The sequence below is a fragment of the Bactrocera dorsalis genome, chromosome 4 (assembly GCF_023373825.1).
Source record: "Bactrocera dorsalis isolate Fly_Bdor chromosome 4, ASM2337382v1, whole genome shotgun sequence".
Lineage (NCBI taxonomy): Eukaryota > Metazoa > Arthropoda > Insecta > Diptera > Tephritidae > Bactrocera > Bactrocera dorsalis.
The window spans coordinates 37,682,297-37,705,116 of NC_064306.1; the positions used below are offsets into that span (position 1 = coordinate 37,682,297).

Here is a 22,820-nt window from a genome sequence, read left to right on the forward strand (position 1 = left end):
TTTCCAGACGACCCCCTAAGACAGCCAACGTGAGCTCTACTGCCGAGTGCATGTGGCTAAGCGTGTGTGCGGAAGAGAGTGTGAATGCAAATATGAGTTGCAAGTTGCATGTTGCGAGTATGCAAGTGTATGTGTGTCCGTTGCAGCGCAGTGCATGTTGCAGTGTCACAACATTTACTTTTGTGCATGTCAAAACTTAAAAAAAGTAACACACACACACCGACACACGCAAAAGTTCCAGTTGCTGCACTTTTCCTGTATACTTTCGTTGTTGTTGCTGTTGTTGCAATATGCAGCACGAGCGGGTATTTGTTGTGTCGTGTTTCTGTTGCTGTCAGCGTTGTATAATTTATGGTCCATCACCCCCGTTGGGCTGCTGCTGCTGCCGTTGTAAGCCAACGAATGCACTGGCGTGTGAGTGTGTGTGTATGTGTGTGCGTGCAGTGTTATGCATACATTTGCACACAAATTTATTTGCAATTAATGAATGTCAACACTGTCAACAAGTTTTTCGTTTTTGTATGCGGATTTAAATGTATAGTTGCCGACGGATGACGAGTTCATTTTTAGGTGTCGACCGACCAACCGGGGCAAGGGCGTGATTCCCACACACACACATATAGACATGCATAGTCGTAAAAATCTTTGCACTCGTCATATTACACAGCTCACATATGCAGCGACAACTGAGAATATGCAGTTAAATAAATAAATAAATAAATACTTTTAGAAAATGCACAAAACTGTAACAAAAAGCTTGAGTATATTTACAATATACAGTGGCGGTAATGAAAATAGCACTCAAATGACTGATTGTTTTTCCATGCTTGGTATATGTGGCAGAGCTTTTTAAGCAAACAAGCCAAGACGTCGACTTAGGTTGCAACGACGCTATAATACCCTTCACAGTTACAAAATATTTCTTAGAATAACTTTTATCAGTCAGTTTGTATGACAGCTATATGCTATAGTGGTCCGATGTAAACAATTCCTTGGGAGATTATAGCCTTGTCTTTAAAAATAAATTATACCGAATTTCGTGAAGATATCTCGTCAATTGAAAAAGTTTTCATACAAGCACTTTATTTTAATTGTTCAGTTTGTATGGCAGCTATATGCTATAGTGATCCGATCTGCACAATTTCTTCGAATATCATAGCACTGCTTTGGAAAATAATTCATACCAAATTTCGTTCAGATATCTCGTCAACGGAAAAAGTTTTCCCTATAAGAACTTAATTCCGATCGTGCAGTTTGTATGGCAGCTATATGCTATAGTGTTCCGATATTGCCCATTCCGACAATTGAACAGCTTTCTGATGTAAGAAGGACGTGTGCAAAATTTCACATCGATATCTGATCAAAGACTGAAGTACTAAGCTCAGGGTATAAAAAGTTCTTAAGGTTTTACTTAAAGCTTTTATGAACGTGACCCTTTTGAACTTGATACTGAACTTATAAAACGTTCTTTACTACCGATTGTTTAAAGAATTTTCAATGGTAACTAAAAAGAAGTTGTAATGGCATGCAGTCGTTCTTACTCAGAAAAATTCTCCATTTGAAGCAACGTTCTCTTGTTGAAGCTGGTAGCTCTTTCTGTAGCAATGATTTCTTTCTGAGAAAGGACTCAGGTTTGGATCTACTTTATATAGTAAACGGCTCTTCCTTGAACAGGGTTCATTTTCTAAAGTAAGTTTGCCTTTCAAAAGCAATGTTTTCTTTCTGGAGAAAAGTTATCTTTCTGAAACGAGGTTCCGTTTCTAAAGCAAGGTTCCGCTTTTGAAGTAAGATTGTCTCTCTGAATTACGGATTATTTATATACAAAGTCATGCAATCATGTTTATTCAGAAAGATTTCCTATCAGAAATAGAAAGATCCCTCATACTGAAACAAGGTTCCTCTTATAAACAAAGATTCCGAAGTAGGAAGGTTCTGAAACATGTTTAATTTTTTGAAACAAAAAAGGTATCCGATGTAATGCAAGATTCCAGTTCTGAAGCAACATCTACTCTTTGAAACACGGATATTTTAAAAACTATCCTCAAGGACCCAAGAGAGAAGGTCTATGGTCATGTTTACTTAGCAAAATCGCCTATCTGATACCGAAATATCCCTCATACAAAAACAGGGTTCCTGTTTTGAAGAAAAGTTCTGAAGCAAGGTTCTCTTACTGAAACGAAAGGTTCCGAACATTCAAAGAAGTAAGTACTGTATAATACTTTGGCATCTACTGTATCCCTAAAATCACTTTATGATAACAATGCTTATGAAAATATACCAGAGCAAGCCAAGTCGCTCTATGCGAGGGATCCATCAGCTGGCAGGCGAATGAGGACCAATATTCTAATTGAGAAAGGCAATACATACTTGAAACTCGTTAAGTTATAGGCCTTTCTCCGCCGTAGCATCCGGATCCAAGGTGTTTTGGACTCGTGTAAAAATAACGAATTATACTAATATAACAGTAGAGATGCACTCCAAGCGGTAGAACAAAGAATTGAGCATACAATTTCTAAAAAGAAATGCCAGAATTTTGTTAACCCGAAGAAATCTATTTTGTGGAATTTTTATACCCTGCCTAAGGCATAATAAGTATTCCACGAAGCACACACACACACATAAACGAAAAAGTCGGAGACTATATAAAGTATGCATATTATATATATTGTATAAATGATCAGCGTAATGACCAGACTCGATTTCGGCATATCCAGCCGTCTGCCTGTCAGTCTGTCTGTACATAAGCCCACCGGGTTCCTTAGTTTTCAGAGATATCAAGCTGAAAGTTGTATTGCATGAAAAACTACTTTATTTGACAAGATATTTTCACGATATTTGGTACATATTATTATTCAGAATAACGCTACATTCTCCCAAAAAATTGTTCAGATCGGACCACTATAACACATAGCTTCCATACAAACTGAACGATCGGAATCAAGTTCTTGTAAGGAAAACTGTTTTATTTTAGAAGATATCTTCACGAAAATCGGCACAGATAATTTTCCGAGGTATCGCTGTAAAGTCCGAAGAAATTGTACAGATCGAGCAACTATAGCATATAGCTGCCACATTCATTGATTGGTGAAAATCAAGTCCTTGTATGGAAAACTATTTTATTTGAAAAGATATCTTCACGAAATTTGGTACACAAAATAATCCGAGATATCGCTGCAATCTCCGAAGAAACTGTTCAGATCGGACGACTATATCATATAGCTGCCATACTAACTGATCGATGAAAACCAAGTGCTGGTATGAAAAAGTATTGCATTTTAAGAGATATCTTCCTGAAATTTGACATGATTTATTGTCTAAGATAGTAATGCAATCTCAGAAAAAAATTTTTAGATTGGACGACTATATCATACAGCTGTCATACAAACTGAGCGTTTAAAATCAAGTTCTTGTATGAAAATTTCTCGCTACAATACTACAGATTTACAGATTTTTTAGATATAATTCAAATAAAAATCACTTGCCGCCTTGAAGTGCTATTATTTTAAGCGCCACTGTGCGTATAATGGCCATTTGAGAGCGCAGTGAATTGAAAATGTTTAAATACTTGGAGTGGCAGAGCAGCAAAAACTTATCAAGTGATAAGTAAATATTGTATGAAGCAAGTGAATTTGCAAAAGAAATCACTCAAGTGGAAAGTAGAATTCGTAATAAGTGAAGCATGAATAAGTTTATTAGTTCCGAAAAATTGCAAAAACAAACAATATGCCACATAACACCTCTTAAGTAAATATAGAAATATGTTTGTTTTTCAAATTTTGCATTTCGCACATAAATCATGAAATGCCATTTTTACAGCTCAAATGTCAAGCATATTTTGCAAAACACATTTTCACATAAATATGTACATATATACACTTTATAACGACTCAATTTTTAATGCATTAAATGCGCTGCATATGTGGCCGGCATATGCATTTGCCTTTGTCGCCACACAGCACAGTGCAACGCCTAACCAATTAAGGCCAACTCTTTCATTCTAAAGTCTAATAAATTTATATGACCACTATATAAATTAATATGTACTTTGATATCGTAATAAATATTTACGTGCTTATATTTGCTTACACAACACGCACACAGGCGCACATATCAACACACGTACACTCATGCAAATTTCCACACAAACACTTGCAAGCAACAAAAGACAAGGCGCAAAGCATAAAGCGCAAAAGCAATTGTAAAGTGTGGTGAAAATACGAGAACTTGTGGCAGGAAAAGCCGGTGGTGCGGTCGCCGCAGCGAGTGCAGGTGTTGCTACAAATGGGCGTCTGGAAATGCGTGACTTACATGCATAATCAATGGTTAGACGCAGGCTATTAATTGTCATGCACACACACACCCACACACTCGAACACAACTATACTCACACCTAGAAAGGTGCGAGTGTATTGTATTAAGGCAGATTGACCGGACAGCCAGACACATAAATATTTAAATGCGCATGCAACAAGCGTTGCCACTATCAGTGGAATATAGACTGACTCGGGATTTGCATGTATGCAGGCAACAGTGTGTTTATTTTCATGCAAGTGGCATTAAAAATTAATAAAAATTAAATAATTTAATAGTTTAATAGTTTTCAAATTTTGGGCATTTTAAGCGCTTTTTAATTTTACGATTATTTTTCGAGTTTTAAGTGTTTGAGGAAGTCATGAAACTCTAATAAACAGAAAGCGTGAAAATATTAAAATTAATGACTAGAACATTTATAGCTTTAGTGTGGGCGCGAGTCACGCACAAAGTAAAATAAAAACTATTTTTAAACAACAACACCACACCACGAATTCCTTTTCACCGCAATTCATCCCTTGTGACAAAATTTTTGAAAAATTGATTTTTTTCGATTTTCAACTTTCTTTCGTTTATTTTGATTTTCGATTTTTTTTTTTGATTTTCGATTTTAATTTTTTGCATTTTCGATTATTTTTCGATTTTTAATTTTTTGCATTTTCGACTTTCGATTTTTTTTTCGATTTCGAATTTTTTTCGATTTTTTTAATTTTCGATTTTCGATTTTTTTAATTTTCGATTTTCGATTTTTTTAATTTTCGATTTTCGATTTTTTTTATTTTCGATTTTTTTTTTTCAAAATTCGACTTTTTTTCGATATTCGACTTTTTCGATTTTTCGATAGTCAATATTCTTAATAATAACTTACTTAAATTTTAAAGCGATATTTCAAAAAGTTTTTGAGTTACAACCTTAAAAAACGTAAGCACTCAGTCGCGTTAAGCTACAACTGGGAGATTACATCCTGGCAAGGTTTAGATACCAGATATGATAAACATCCACCGTGACAAATTCCGTCTCCTCGTCGCTCTCTATACTGGGCACTGCAGGCTCAGGAAGCACTTGTCCCACATGGGCATAGTCTTTTGCGCAAACTGCCGGTTTTGCAACATGAAACAGGAAATTCCAGAACACCTGATTCTAGATTGCCCACCAATTTGTAGAAGCAGGTTCTAGCCCTAGGATCCTTCTACGTGGTTAAGGAATCCTCGAATTATTCAAATTGCTGCACCTTTGTGACCATATGTGCTATAGAAGAGAGTAAAATAGACCATAGGTCGTAGTGGGTCTTTCTATGCCCTCTTGACAAGTTAATCCACGACGAAAGTCATAATTAGTAAACGCGCGAAAATCTTCGCATTTTAATTCCATTTTTTTGGTGATAGGAATATTTTAAGTTACTGTAAACAACACAAATAGCGTGTGTAAGTCAAAACCTTTTGAGTATGCATACCATCCGAAACACCAGAGTTACCATAACTCGTAAAATAAAAGGCAACCTACCTATAATCAAAGGCTTGCCTATTTTGAGGCGTGGGGTTACATTTTCATTCGAAGTGACCGCATAAGCGGTGTCTACACCAATAAAGAAGATTTTTCATAGGCTTAAAGATTTTTGAAGTGAAGAAATTCTGCTCTTGAATTGATCGCAACTTAGAATACCTCTAGCATGGGGTTACTACATGATTAGAGTGGTTTTGGTGTCTGGCAACAATTGTTTAGCACGAAACTGTAAGGCTGATTAACTTGATAATGATAGTTACTACAGTCTCAATGACATCGGATTGGAAACTAGTAGCAACTCCGTTGGCTCCTTGCGGTTCACTGCTGGATTGTTGGGTCTCAGAGCAGCTCAGATAGCATTCATCTTCTACCAACAGCTGGGCAATCGGAAGGTCTTTTTGACTCAGTGTTAATCGCATGAGATCCCATGAACACTTCGTTCACAGTAACAGCAAGTCCAACTTTCAATAGTTCTAAGGGTTTCAACAGAGCACTGTCTGATAGTTATTCATGGATTAGATTTAACATTTTACCGGTTGCTAATTGCTTTGGCTGCTGAAGAAGATGATATAGAATCATCTCAACACTTTCTCCAAAGCTAAAACCCAACAAATCGCATACTTTTCGATAACCAGATGAAAAAGCGGTAAGAGAAATACAGCATCTAAGCAGATTTGCGTTAGATTTAAGACGCTAATATTTAGCTAATATGCAACTACCAGGGTGACGAATACGAGCGGATATACAAGTCAACAGAGCCCTTCATAGGAGCTAAAAGAGAAAAAAGAATCAAAAGCCCAACAATATGGCAGCAGCCGTGGCAATCTTCACTGAAAGGACGGTGGACCCACAATCTGATACCGGACATCCATGGATATACAGACGACATGAGGACCTGGATTTCCACCGAAGCCAAAAACTAAGTGGACATAGTGTTTTAAAAGCTACCTGTACAGATTCCAGCACACCATTAGTTCGAATTACCCGACGTGTGCAGAGTGCTTTGAAGACTCCGAGCAGGTATTCTTTTATTGCCTTCGTTTCTTAGGTGCAAGGAAAAAACTTAAAACTACACTCGGTGGTAATTTTAGGTTGAAAAATTTGACAACACTTATGTATCAGTCCACTGAGACCAGGAGAGCTGTCAGCGAAGCCGCAGCCTGGATAAAGACAAAACTGAGACATAGAGAGCAGATTAGGCATCCGTCAGCCAGTGCCATAGAGGAGATTTAAATGTGGTTATCACTCCCACGAAGTAATACTTAATCAGGTGGTTCTGTGGGAGAATCTGAAGTAGGTCAGGTTTAGCGGATTGAAGTGGAGGAGGGAGTTTTTCATTTGGCTTCGCGAAGGACTGTACATGGCAGCCTTAATGTGATCCCCGCCATGTCGAGAAATCAGTCGTATAAACTAACCTAACCTAGCCTATGTATACAGTGCTTCTATCCAGCCGAAACTTGAATCATTAATGTAGATTCTCTCACAACACCTCCATTTATGTTCAGGAGACAACAAAAAGTTAAAAAAACAGTGACTGCTTTCAAGGACAATTAGGTTTCTTGGACCCACATTGGCTCCGATAGGATGGTAAGGATTACGTAAGCTACCGTTGTTCAAAAGTAGTCCCGTGCTGATTCGACGGGACCGGACCAAAGCGAGAAGGGTGTCAGATGAGTAGGGCTAGCAGGGCATGCAAAGAGGTAACCAGTGTCATAGGAAAATTCATTGCACGCTGGTGAGTTCTAACCCCGTTTAGATCGGTAAGCCTTGCTCACTGGCATTATTTATCAGCGGTGTTTTGTTGAAAAAAAGTTTTACTTTTTAAACCGTTAATGAAGTTTGATCACCTAATGTTACAAAATGCACCCCTGTGCTTAAGCAAAACAAAGCGTAGAAAAAATTAACCGAGAAAAAAGTGGCGTACTGGCATATGTTGCACTAATGACAATTTAAACATCAACATGCTTAGCTTCGGGTTTCGGCCACAATACCCAAGCGATATATCAAGTATATGGCCAACAAACAACAACACACTCGAAAATTACCCATTAGCCTGACTGTTGAGCCTTGAGGACCTATTGTACAGGGTACGTACGGCGAGTCCACATGCGCTTGATTACTCAGAGCCATGCTTGCTTGCCACTACATTTATTGGTATTCTTGTTGCTGTTGCTGTGAATGTGCACGCCGATTGCTCGTATAGCGGTATACAAATGTATTTAAAGTGTGAATTGAATTTGTAAACTTTCAACACTTTTACACCCTTTCTATAATAACAATAACAAGAAAAACAAACACACAAAAACAATGAAAGGCCAAAGCAAATAGAACCTTAAATGTCGAATTTGGAAATGCAGAGGATTGCCAGCGGTAAGCTGCTTGCCGGTACACGTAAAGCGAGTGCAGAGAAGAAGAGAGAGGGAGAGGGGGAGTAAGAGCGAGGTAGAGGTAAAAAGGAAGCAGGAGGCGTGCGAGAAAAAACTGCATGCGCCCAAGTGAAGTGGTCACATTGGCTGGCTGGCTAGGCAAGTTTGTGAACTTAAACAAATTCGGGTTGGGATAATTCGTTTACGCTCAATTGAACTTTGTGCAAAAATTTATTGTATTTGCATATCTAGCTTGGGTGCTGACTGCTGCACACACACACACACATACGAACACACAGATTTTCGTAAAAGGACAGGGTTGTATGTTGGGGCGTGAGTGTGTTTGCCTAACCGGAACCGGATGCAACGATAACAGCATTGTGGCCATGCATAAATTGCTTTTTCACTTTTCTATACACACACACGCACAATCGCTGGTATATATACATACATACATGCATATACATACACATACATGCAAACATATACAAATATGCTACGTTTTATTGCCGGCGAGCATTAGCACACAAATGCAACAGGAAGCGCACACATACACACACATTTGCCAATATGTATGTGTGTGTATGCGCATTGCCAGACGTGCAGCCGCAACTGGCGCAACAGTTCAACAGACATTCGAGGTGCAAATGGAAAATTTTCAAGATGCCCGGCATCAGTAGCAACAACAACAAAAGAGACACACAACAACAACAATAAAAGCGTACAACAACAAAAAGACGTACAAGAACAGCAACAACAAAAATACGTACAACAACAAAAATACGTACAACAACAACAACAAAAATTCGTACAATAACAACAACAATCCGCATGACACACAGACAAAAAACGGTATAATGGCACGCCGAGTGAGCACATAAGCCGCATGGCAGCTCTGCTCTGCTTTGCTTGTGGCGAAAAGAAAGTGCTTTCGCTTATTGCTCCTTGGCCTGACTTTTACTACCGGCTGGCATGCCTACGCCAGCCGCCACTTCCTGCCGCCAGCGCCATATTCAGCTCGGGCGCATAGTTTGCACATTTGCCTATTTGCCTGCCAGACGGCAATGGCAAACGCCAGATTGCTGCTTGAGTGCCTAGCCAGCTGTGTGTGTGTGTGTGTGTGTGTTGGTGTAAGCGTCTATGTTCGGCTACAATAAAATGCAATAAGTGCCCTTCTTACGTTTTTTGCTGCAGCCACAAATTCGCAAACTATTTCAGGTTAGCAAGAAAGTGCCATCAACTATTGCACGCACCACTTGAAAATTAAATAACCCAGCAAGGCAATGGCAATGCTAGAGCGCCTGCATTAAGCACACCAACCAACACCAACACAGACATGCACACAAAGCGAGAGGTGTGCATAAATATGCAAGTAAATTATGTGAGCTGCAGGAGGAGTTGCCATGTAGTTTTGCTGAAATATTTTCATACCCTACTTCCGTAAATGCAAAAAAAAAAAATATTCTAAATATATTACCAACAGCTGCCCCACTAAGACTGTCTTTCGGCGCTTGCGACATGGCGCCGTTATGTAGGCCACTTAGCATGTTTATCTTTCGACTCTGTCATTGATAAATAGTGAAGTTTTGTCAAGATGGATTATGCTCGTTGCACATAAATGTTGAATTACACACTTTCATAAAGCTTGATAAGCATTTTATATGCGAGTGCACGACGTGCGTGACTGCTACTCACGAAGTACTGTGTTCTGATCCCGTGCAGGAGTATGGATAAAACCATCACTAGGCAAACAGCCTTAAACTTGTGAGTGCAACTTTTAGTTGAAAGTGTAGTTGTAAATATCGGTTACGAGTTCCTAAGCAAACTTATAACTTTGTAAATAAAACTTCGATTGGCGAAATGCTATACCACAAGCATGAAGGGAACGTCATATCACGGATATCAACGTTTACTTATGTAGCCTTAGATTACAGCAGACAGGAAAACGAAGTCGAAACGAGTCTTACATACATATAAACACGATAAATCGGCCAACCAAGAGAAAGAGCAGAGAGTCATCAAAATCGACTGGTGATCAAAACGTCAATAAAATATAGGATAAATTGGTGCTTGAGAATCGACGATTAATTGTTAGAGCTCTTACTGCCATCGTTGGGATATGAGAAGGATCAGTGAAAACCATTTTGAAAGGTCACTTGGGGCTAAGAAAAGTGAAAGCACGATCTGTTCCAATATGCCTCAACTTCTTCGAAAAAACAGCGTCGCCAATGAAACAATGCTGCCCGACTACCAGGATGTCATGACACATGTTTTTACTGGGGTTGCGTCCTGGATAAGACTCGTAAAAAGGTTAATGAGTTTTCAACCAATATCACAATCTGAACACGTGAGACTACACAGAATAGTTCCTGAGGAACTAGCTTGATTCCATAAAAACATGCTTAGTACATTAGTTGCTTGTATATGTGTAGCCTCCAATATTGCAATTGTGCTAACCGAAAAATCGGGTGAAATGGTTAGTTTGGAGCCTATACAGGCTCCGTTGCAGGAAAATGGAACGTTCACAAAGACAATGCGCAAACTTTTCCGCACCATTAGCGGAAGCCAAAAGGGTCCTATCATCTGAAGTCACACGAGATGATAATTTGAGTGGTTCTACTGAAACTGGTTTTCTGAATACCGCACCTGTACCGAGTACCGACTGACTGTTCAAGTAAAGATAGTAACTGCTTTAAATTCCACTATTTCTGCAGGGAAAGATAAAGTTTTCACGTTCGCTAAATGTCGCTAAAGCATAAAATAAAGGCAAACAGTTTCCCAATTATTGAAGAATGTGAACTTTACTGTCTAATCTCTTTCAGGAAACTACCAAGCTTTTGAGTTAAGAGGCACTACTAATATGACAGCCCAAAAAAGCGATTTTGGGGGAATTAAAGAAAACCTACTGCATCAATTTTTAACTTAAAAATAATATTGAAAAATTATGTAAATAATTTTGAAATACACGCGATTCCGGACTTTTCCATGGATGAAATCTAGATTACATTAAGTTTAGTTTTCAGGATCATATAACGACAAAGCGATTTGAGCTTACCAAAAATATTTAAGGCAGTTAATATCAATCCCATTTACTTCGCTGGGTTCACCAAAGTCATGTCTACCGAGGCATTTCAATCTCAGTCTGACAAAAGCCGGGCAATACAGGACGATGTGAGAAGATGTTTTCACATCGTCTTCTTCCATACAGCTTTGGCACCGTGAGTAAACCTATTTGATAGTGTCCAGTCAGAACATCTACAATTGCGACGAGTTTGGAGGACATCCTACGGTTCAATCTGGGCCAAAATAATTTCGCAGTCGCTCAAGAGGGCATCGGAAAACTGACTCGCTTCCAATCGAATGAACTCTGGGAAAGGGCATCGATGGATTTCGACGATTCCGCAATACAAGTCTAATGTGAAAGAAGCTTAAATCTATTGTTAATGAGATGATGCAGTCCTTGACTAGTTTTGATCGCAAAGTTAGCGAGCTCAAGGCCAGTATATTCGCTCAACTATCGGAGTGACAGATGAAACCTGTGAAAGCTGTCTACTAGAGGTTTTTGTCTATTCATTGACGTACGATCGAAAAAAAAATAAAAAATTCACAAAAATAACTCTAATTATATCCAACTTAATGATCCCTTTTGTTGTGCCAAAATTCGAGTTTTGAACAGAACAAAACTATCTACATAAGGATAGACAAAATAGTGATCAAAGCATTTGTCTTCGAGCAACGCTCTATTAAATTTGATAAAACGAATTAAAAGATAAACTGTTGGAGATGACTGAACCTCGTTACCAATAGCATCGAGTCACTTTGTGAGAAGACTAGTATAGCTGACACACTATCACTTGTAAGTAGCGCTAACAAGCTGGCAAGGACAAGCACCCAAACCCCGTTATCAGTAGAATGGGAATGTCGAGTATTTCTCTCCTCGTGTGTTCTACTACTGGATAGCTGGGCTTCGCGGCAGCTTGGCCAATGCTGGGCCATCATCTGTATACATATGTATGTAAATCGATCGTAAGTGATTCAATTGGCCTCAGTAAGGCTAGCCGCTTCGTAATTGTGGGAGTGCCAACAGACCACTGCCATAATGGCATCCATTACTTACTGGACGTCAGCTACAGAAGCTGTATGGAGGAAAACGAGGTGGGTGAGAACGTCACAGCACTTCCTTCTTGATTATCCCGCCTTTGCGAGATCAGGGTTCAAACACTTGGGAGTTTTCACTTTCAGATATCGCACCAAGCTGTTAGAAATAGAAATTAAAAGCCTGTGCAAATTTGTATTGACCACAAGGTGCTTTTCTAATTTATAAGATCAAAAAGAAGATTTCTGTTTTTATGACTTCAAAAAGGTCTGCATATCAGCTCTCTGGATCAGCCATTGAACCTAACCTAACCTAATAAACTTTATATAGTCTGTAACTCAAAAATGATTTCAGAAATCGATTTCAAATTTGAATTTATTATTTTTTAAAAATATAAGCTATTGAAATATGAAAAAGAAATGATTTTTTTTTAACTTCACACTAGGTGTGCCGCTTAAGCAAAACGATTGATTGAGGTTCAGCTAGCTAAGATAAATTATGTAGGTTTTCTGTGTCAAGTTCTAATGCGGGATTACAAACTCAGTAGCTTAAATCAACCTCCCTAGGGATAAACTCAGGCTACTTGTCGCATTCTACACTGGCCTCTGTAAGTTCAGGAAGCACTTACATATATAACATGGGCCTAACTTCTTGTGCGAATTGCCGTTTGTGCGACAGGGAGCCTGAAATTCCAGAACACCAGCTAAATGACTACAAGCAGTCTGCAGACGCAGGATAAAGGTCCTTAGATCCATATTTCCAAATAGAAATTACATGGCTTTACTAGCACTTAGCAGTATATTGGAATTTATCAATAAGCTGGGGCAGGTGAGTCGTTGCGATTTAGGAGGGGGTACAATAGACCTTAGGTCGCGATCCTCATCAATTTCTCTACTCTTATCTGTCAAATATCTGATCTTTAACCGGTTTTGAGAACAAATAGGCCACTTCGACTCGTAACCATATCTTCATACAAAATTAACTCCAGACATTTTTTGTGAGGAATGTAGATACATACATACTTATATCAAAGAAAGTGATCGCTAATTTATTGCAACAAACAAATTTCGAAAACTATGTCCTATAGAGTGAGCACTCAAGAAAGCACAACAGGCCACCAATTTCGCTTTGTAGTTACCATTACGCACATAAATAAACGGCGGGAATGGCCTACAGGCCCTTGTATAGCTGCCTTGAATGCCTTTCAACACTCCGCTTACAAGTTTGCAACATTGTAATGTTATTATTGCTGCTTGCTGGTTTTTGGTGCAACAGTTTGCAGCTGCTGTTGCTGCTGCTGCTTCTAGCCATTACAATACTGCCACTCACACATACGCAAACCAATTTTCACGTATACTTTGGTTGTATAGTTTTTGTACGCCATAAAAGCTGAGTAGCGGAATATTGCCACAGTGCAAGGCGCCAGGCGAACGCTTGTTGCAACTGCTTTTGATATCGCGCACTTATTCTATATTTTATTTGCCACACTACATACATATACACAGAAAGAAATAAGTTGTTTAACTCACCGAAATTTCGTTGGGAACAAAGGAGCAAAGCGCGCAAACGGAATGAAATATCTGAAAAGGAAAAGAAAATAAACAAGTCAGTCAGTGAAAATATAATTTTCTTTGCTTATGTTGCAAAATGTGGCATAATGTTGCCATGAATTTGCATTTGTCGGCAAAGGCGCTTTGATAGCGCCGAAAATGAAATGTCGAAAATGCCAGCACAACAACAACAACAGCAACGAGAGCACTAACAAGCGCACGCCTCCCGCACCGCCCGCTGCGCCGGGTCGTCGTGTGTCAAGAAGTTCAAGTGTGCAACATGAAGTACAGTTGAAGTATTTTAATTCACCTTTCGGCATTTCATATGTGCCACATGCGCGTGCGTGCGCATGTGTGTGTGTTTTTATAATAGTTTGGGCTTGCTTTTGTGTTATTATTAGAAATTGCATGTAATTATCGTGCAATAAAACACACTTACACTGCCGTGCTGCCACTGCCACGTCTCCTTCGTTTTCTGCTTCTTCTTCTTCGCTTTTATTGTGCAGCTTTTATGTTTTTGCATGGAACTTTGTGGCAAGTCGGGAGCTAAGCGGCAAGGCGTTATTTTTCGTTTGGCTTTGTTTGCCTCCAAAGTTTGGCAACTCAAATTCATAGCGCGCTCGCATGTTGTTGCTGTCGTTGTTGTTGTTGTTGTTGGCAGCATGCAAATGAATTAAATTAATTTCCATGAAGAAAATTGCACAGCTCTAATTACATTGCTAGCAAATTATTAATTGGCCTTTACTCTGGTTTTGACATTTTAATTGCTTACGCAAAATAAAATTACATTTTGTAGCAATTGTAATGGCATTCGGGCGCATTCGCATTCGGCAGCCAGCGGCGAAAGTGCAGCAAAACTCAGTTGTAAGTTGTTCAAATTATTAGCGCATACTTTGAGCGCTTGAGCTTGAGCATGCCATCTCCATCTCTCTAACGGATTCATAATTTGCACTGTGGCAGCACTCGGGTTTGGCTGCGTGCGTCCGTGTGTTGCACACACATTTGATTAACTCGTGCAAAAACTGGAGCAGCAGAAGTTGTTCAAAAGCGAAATCAGCAACCGAAACTCAAAAAGCAGTGATAACTGTATACAAAAAAGTGAAAAAAGTGAATTGCCACTTCTCGCTGCCAAAAGCATTAAGGTCGAAGATTGCAATGGTTGACCTTTTGAATTTTGTTCGAATTCGAAAAGCGAATTTATAACAACTTTGGTGTAGGGAAATTGGGTTGGTGTGGAATGTTAAAAACTTTAGCGAAAGTAAGTTTGAAACACCTTTGAAATTTACTTTTGCGAGAGAGTGAAATCGTTGTACTGGATATACGAACGTTATAGAGAAAAAAAGACCGAATTCATGCTTAAACCTACTAAAAGTGATGAATTCCGAGGTTCCCTACTCTTTTATAGAAGACTTCAAATTTAAGGGGAATGTTTATTATCATTTCAGAGAACATTCTTTTACGTTTATTTTTTGAAGATTATCTCCTTCAAATGTTGGCCACTTCTACGTCACAGATGGTCCATCCGTTGAATCCAATTATCGATGACTGGTTCGAGCTTCGAAGTTCGAGCCTGAATCGAAGCGGGATTGTCCACATAGACTTTAGACTTTACATATCCCCACGGGAAAGGACTAACGGTGTGATATCGTACGATCTTGGTGGCCAATCGACCGGCCCAAAACGTGAAATTATCTGCTCACCGAAGTGTCCTGTCTATAAATACATTTATTGATGGGATGTGTGGGAAGTGTGGGGAATGGCGGCCTCTTGTTGAAACCAAATTGAGATCACGAGCTTCAACTTCAGGCATCGGATAGTCGGTTTATGGTGATGGTCCGCCTTACTATGAAGGTTACGTTCTCACGGCATCATTTTAGAAGAAATATAAACCGACGATTCCACCGGCCCACAAACAATACCAAACTGTTGCATTTTTTCTGGATGAAATGGCAGCTTTTGAATCTCTACACCTTTGCATGCGTTAGAACCGATTGTTGTTGTTGTTGTCCCAGTCCCGTTAAGGTGGTAACCTAATTCCTCCAACGGTATGCCCAGGAAACGTGCTATTTCGACGTGGTCGGACAATAGGGAGAGAAGGATGTCAGATTCTACACAGCTGGGCATGCAAAGAGATGTTTAGAGTCGTGCTGGGACTAGTTGCATGCTGGACATATGTTTGGAATGTCGAGGTCGATTCTGGATAAGTAAGAGTTTAACCTGCTGTGGTATCCAGAATAAAGCTACGCATGGGTCGCTCTCGATTATCGCGGCAACTTGAGCCCGTCGTTTGTAATGGATGGTGGTTTGACTCCAACTCCGCCATACACTGAGGAGAGCGTTGTTAACGAATAACCTCTTGATGTTGCTAGACTTCAAGCAGGCCACTGCAAGATGCTTCCTACGAAAACGTCCCAACTCATCAACTATGTAGATGTTTTAAGCGCTCACACAGTGTCGCATTGCCGTGTTGAAGAGAGATCCGCTTTCGGTGGTTGGTTTTCATGATTTTTTGAAAGACAACTGTCAGAATAATATATATTGGCAAATGCCAAATCTCAAGCCGGTAATTTCATCCGTTGTTTCAATTCAGTGCAAATTGGATGGATGGGATGTAAAATATTATTATTTATTTTTTTATTTTTCGATTTAGGATCTAGGCGAGAGATAAATTCTGAAGTGGCGGACAGATCTTTAAATATTTGATTAGGTCTCTTTATACAAATAGTTGTTCTCGAAAATCCGATTGCTATTTTTCTCGCCTAGGAATGAAGAAAATTTATATGCTGCGCAAATTGTTCCACGGTTCAACCTCAAAACTACAACTGACCAAAACTGGCATATTTGATTTATCTGATCTAATTTTATTTATGGGATGAATCTTGCCTATCCTGGCTCATAGAATGGGACCTTGACATCTCCGTCAACTGGACGGGGTTACGTCCTAACAGTTAATCGGGAGGAAACAGAAATATGTCTTCTCTAACTTCTGAGGATAAAACTAATGTTTCCCGAAAAAACTAATCTACAGAGAACACATTGTGAGTAGGACTTCCACAGTCCATCGAATTTGAAACTCCTGCAGAAGGGCCATTTCCAATTGAATTGATCAGATTGAAATACATGCTACCCAAACAATTTTGTGAAATAATTGCATCATACTTAAAAGACAGATACTTCCGCATTAAACAAGAGGATACGTATTCAAACTTGCAACCGATAGAAGCCGGTATTCCCCAGGGAAGCAATGCTCTATTTGCTTTTTACCAGTGACCTCCCATCTGATCCTAGTTATATGACAGCGACATTTGCGGATGACACAGCTTTGTTAGCATCCGGAGAGTCAACTTTAGTATCTAGTCGACGAGTGCAGACAGCAGTCAACGCAATTACTAAGTGGGCATCTAAGTGGCGCATCAAATTAAACGACACCAAATCAATTCATGTCGACTTTACCTTGAAAAAGCCGGCATATTGTCCAATTTATATAAATACCATTCCGATACCACACCATAACAGTGCTAAGTACCTAGGTATCACCTTAGATGCTAAGCTACGCTGGAAAGAACATGTCAAAAAAAAAGGAGCGAGCTTGATATGAAATTAGGTAAACTTTACCACCTACTTGGCAGGAAATCCAAGCTATCAATACAAAACAAACTGTTATTTTATAATCAAGTCCTAAAGCCAGTTTGGGCATACGGAGCCCAACTATGGGGTTGCTCAAGTCAAAGTTGTATTGCCAGCATTCAGGGCTTTTAAAGTAACTTACTGAAGACTTTGGTTAATGCTCTTTGGATGCAGATTTCCTGACCTGCACCGTGATCTAGGCGTGAATTCAGTGGTAAATGAAATCTCCAAAAAAAGTCTCACGAATTGAGGCTTAGACAGCACGTTAATGAGGAAGCCTCCAGACTCATCGAAACTGCTGGGCGAGAAATCAGGTTGAAACGCAAGAAGCCTTCCGACCTAGTAATACAACAGTAGCAGCAATTGTATTTCTTAACATTTAGCTTTTAAGTATCTCTCCTAATTATTTAGACCAGAATTGTTGTTAGTATTTATTTTTTATATACTAGGTACAATGTAAATAATAAATCAAAAAAAAAAAAATATCCGCATGATGTATTGGCTCAACGCAACTGCCAACCGTCTCATACTGTATATAAGGCCGTGGTGTGGTGGTACGCATTATCGAAAAAGCGCCGCATTAAACCATTGGAACAACCTGCTTGCTGGGGATTACGGGCACAATGAAAACTAAATCAACAAAGACTCTGGAAGCACAGCTATTTTATTTTCTTGTAGAGCAGAATGGACCAAAGGTTCCGTGATTGATAGTTTCATGGGTTTAAATGTTCTCCGACGGATCAAAAGGTTAAATACGACCTGGGAAGGCGTCTCCTGTAATAATTAAGGTGGCTTCAAACTATGTGACTACAGTGCAGTCTTTCAGGTAGCAACTGTTGGCACAACAGAAGGTGCCAAGTGTTACTGAAGACTGCAATGTAATGATTGCAAGACGTTCTCAAGAATTGGAACTTAACCACAACCTGAGCTTGAATCCATATAAAGTTGTTCTTCAAGACATGAAGCCATTTTACCACTGTGGACGTCGTGAATTTGACTTGGAAATTGTCAGTTTGTTGTGGTTTTTGGTCTGGTGAAATCATCGGTGCCTACTTCTTTCGAAATGAAGGCGGTAGCACCGGTACTGTCAATGGAGAGTTGTATTGATCGATGATAACAAACTTTTTATGATCGAAATTAGAAGAACTTGATCTTGGCAACCTCAGGTTCCTCACAGCACGTGCAATAACCGAAGCAAGAAAAGTTTAGAGATTCGATAATTTCAAGAAATTGTGACACTGATTGGCTTCCAAGAAATCGTGATTTAACAACATTAAAGTACTTCTTGTGGGTTTATTTGAAGTGATTGGTGTTTAGCAATAAATCAGATTCTCTGCAAGCTGTAGAAGTCAGTATTGTAAGTGCTTTTCATGATACACGACTTGATTTAGTAGAAAAAGTGTTCGAAAATTGGGTGCATCGAATTCGTTCCTGCAAAAGCAGTCATGGAGGAGATTTGAATGAAGTTATATTCAGAAGATGATTGTGTCGATTGTACTTCACATTCAATAAAAGACATTTAAATTTACCTAACAATTGAAGTTTTTTTTTTTTTAAAGAAATCTTATCACCCTATAGAAAAAGAAGGAAACGAAAAGGCCGCCGAGTTGATACGCTCAGGGGTGACTGTCAACTCCCTGATACAAATTGAGAATAGCAATTTCGAATATCAGTTGATTTTGTCCTAGGAAAACTTCCTCATTCATTTTGGAAGGAAGGCTTCCTCACCGCTGGAGTTCATACTTCTGGAGACCGGTAACGAGGTCAATGGAATCCAAATTTTCTTAAAATAAATAAAGCCGATCGTTAAAGTAAATTAAATTCTGTAACTATACTTTCTTTAATGTCATTATTAAATAAAAAGGCTCTTCAGAAAAAAATTACAAAAACTTTTTATCTGGCTCGAAAGAGTTATCGCTCATTTGCTGCAAGACCGGCATAAATCAAAAAAAGTGATTTTTGAGTTAATGCTGCAGAATTGTTCGTTATATCATACTTCATGTTGAGTGAAAAATTCATATGAATACCTCTTATATGCTCCGCTTGAGAAGAGAATATATTTCCTGCTTTCCGTGTAAGGTTGGAGTCAGTTGAAAACTTTGAACGCGTTTTCTGGCAAATCGATTTTTTTGACTTATGCCGGTCTTGCAGCAAATGAGCGATATAACCCTTAAGGAAAATTTTATTTTTCATAAGCATGATGATGTTTCCTCTATCAAATATTTATATTGAAATCGCCAAAATTTTGAATTTTTAAACCAAAACCAAAGCAATAATTCTTTTCCACTCAGCAAGCATTCTAAAAACACTTTCAGATAAATTAAAAGCAGCTTTCAACCAGTTTAAGGCTGGCAGCAAATGATATGTGAATTATATATATAACACAACACACATACATACATACATATATATTTTACACACAAACACTTGTAAAAGACAAGTTTCCCCAACCTAATCAGCATAAAGCGAAAAACATACACTGGGGCATGTGGCATGTGGCCGGAGAGCGGCAACTGGCTCAATTTCCATTAGCCCCAATTTGGGCTTATATAATTTATTTTAACGCTAATGTGAGCGTAATTTTTAATTAGCCCGAAAATTTGTCTAGCTTACCCACCCCACGATGTGAGCCAACACACACACATGCACACATATAAACACATTTGAGCGCACCGCAGGTCCAGCACGGCATTACGGTGTGTTGCAACATGGCGCACGGCTGGTGGAGCGTGGCAACGAATCGTTTACGTTGCATTATTTAATAAATTGCTTTTGTGTCACCATAGATTTTAACAACACAATAACAGCAAAAACATTGCGGCAATTGTCACACGCATGCGGGTGTTTTTGCACCGACGCCGTGCTGGTTGTTGTTGCACAACTGCATATGCTGCCGTAAAGGCAATTTAAATGACCAGCGCGCGCTGCCGTTCCCAGCGCGCATAGTTGTGTGGTGACCGTGTGTTTGTTGCTGCTGTTGTTGCATGTAGCAACAGCGCCGCGCGCTGCGTTTGTGTTCGAGTGTAATATGCCACATGCGCCAATTTCAATTTGGCGCCCAATAAAACATTCATGAACACCTTTTACGCTATAAAATCCGCATCAGCGCCACGCTGGCAAGATAGCACGCACACACACGCGCCAGCGCGCGCACACTCACACCTACATATACATATAATGGCAGCGCAATTGCTTTTGCAAGCGCACATGCCACATGCGCTTCTGTCTGTCTCTCTGTCCTTGTATATGAATATGCTTATGTAAATGTGTGGCAAAGCAAGCGCCACATTCGCATGCCCCACACATACAAGCGCGCGCGCTGCAGTATTAAGTGTCGCCTGTGCAACGTGTTGGCGAATCTGTTGCTGTTGCTGGCGCTGCTGCGGCGCACTTAAAGCGACACCAAGTGCAAATTGCATTTCGGCAATAAGCAAGAGCCCAACACCAGTGACAGTCACAGCGATTGCAAAAAGCCGCAACAACAACAATGCACCTGCACCCTGCTGCAGCGCGCACCCCACCGTCGGCGCGCCCCAAACGGGCGCAACATTTGTGTCAGCTGCGCGCCTGCTTGGCGGTTTGCCCTTCAACAGCCACTTGCTGGCACTTGAGTTGCTGTTTTGTTGCGCAATTTTAGTTGAAATATTGTAATACTGGCTTTTTCTCTTTCATTTCGCCGCCGCGTGCTTCCATATAAATACACCCACACGCATGCAAAAGCGCATGTATAATTCACATTTGTTGTGCATGTGTGTGTGTGCGCGGGGATCGCATTTCCATGCGTTTCGTGGAAAAGCAGCTTAAATCTCTCAACGCAATGGGAAGTACAAGCGAAAGCACGGCTTACACTTTCGTTTGACAGAAAAAGAATGCGAAATATTGTTACCTAGCGTAACGCACTTAATGAATGCAATCAACAATCATGCAGAGAGTGAGAGCACTTGTCGGGAGTACTGTAAATTAGTGAGTAAGACTAAAAATTTATAAACAAATAAAGTTCGCGGACTTAAAGAGTACTGCAGCTTGTTGGTGATCTACTCAGAGAACTCTTCATCTCTATAGATGTGCCAACATGACGCCTTAAAACTATCTTTAATATATAATATGTTAGGTTAGATTAAGACTGTTAGAAACGTCTACTTTCATAATAACAAAACTGAGATTTTTCACAAGTTAGGCGTTCGTCAGTCCACACAATAGAGCAGACTTAAATGTCATGGCCCTCCCACGAAGTAATACTTAATTGGTGGTTCCGTGGGATATTTTTGAATTAGGGATAGGATAGGTTTAGCGGATTAAAGTTCCGCGCTCCGGCTTTCGATGCTTCCCCCTACTATAAAAAAAGTTAGGTAATGTAAGGTTGATCCAAAATCGAGAGATCTCAATATAATATGCGTGCTTTGTGTTAACCACAAAATCCTCATATTCATAGGTAAAACGAAGATAAAGCTACCGATATTTTGGTAATAAGAAATATATCAATACATCAACATTGAATCTTATCGTCCCATGAAGCAATTATAAAACTAAAGTATTTGCAAAGAAAGTTAGTTTGGTAGCACTGTCAGCAAAATAAGCAGTAGTCTGGGATCTGTCATCTCTTGTGGAATACTACTCAAGATCTGAGTTAAAAAGAGCCTGGTGGGCGCTGGTCAACCACCAACACTTACGCAGGCCTTTCTGAGTAAAAATAAATCACCGGAAGTCTTCTGAGCTTATAGCTCTCATACGGTTCTCATTTTTTAGTTATTTTAAAAGGTTACATGGGCTTACGGGTTTCATAAAATTGAAATTGATAGAATATTGTCCTAAATTTTCAAGTTGATCCGAGTAATAGTTTCGGAGATACAGTCTTGAGAACTTATGCGCCCGAGGCAAGCTAGGCTAAATGATTTTGAGAGTCGGTTTGTAGAAAAAAGGCTGTTTTTTTACCCGAGGAAACTAAGTTAAGGGGTTACAATTGAAAATTTCGAATCGGCGTTTCGGCGTTTAAAAAGTTGCCGTTTGCAAGTTGTCGAAGTTGCACAGAAGACGTCGAGTAATCAACATCACAACACTTCCTTATGCAATATTAAGACTGAGTCTAGGAACACACACCTTCAGCCATCGCGTTGAACTAGCTGGAATCGAATTGAATTGTTCAGGCAGGTTTCTGATGGGTTATAAGATATTTTGTCGATATACAAATTCAAGATAGTTAAGAGAAATGCACAGCTACCTTAGGTCTATTGTGTCCAACATAGGCAAGATCTAACTTTTAGAGTCTTCTGTCATGGTCATGGTCAGAAAAAACAAAATCTGGGCTATAAGGCAAGACTTACTAGCCATTGTTTTTTAAACAGTTTTTAACCGGCTTTGCAACATGAA

General features: G+C 39.5%; 1 protein-coding gene across 3 annotated transcripts in view; it reads right to left on the minus strand.

Moving 5' to 3' along the window:
* LOC105222647 (putative uncharacterized protein DDB_G0291608) overlaps nucleotides 1-22,820 on the minus strand; it is a 266,620-nt gene that overhangs the window by 71,180 nt on the left and 172,620 nt on the right. For 2 of the 3 annotated variants that reach the window (XM_049455585.1, XM_029548826.2), the window contains exon 3: nucleotides 13,806-13,856. The exons of the other annotated variant lie outside the window; for it this stretch is intronic. The gene's annotated coding sequence lies outside the window, so the exon portion shown is untranslated. The remainder of the gene's footprint in view (nucleotides 1-13,805; nucleotides 13,857-22,820) is intronic. 3 annotated transcript variants of the gene reach the window in all.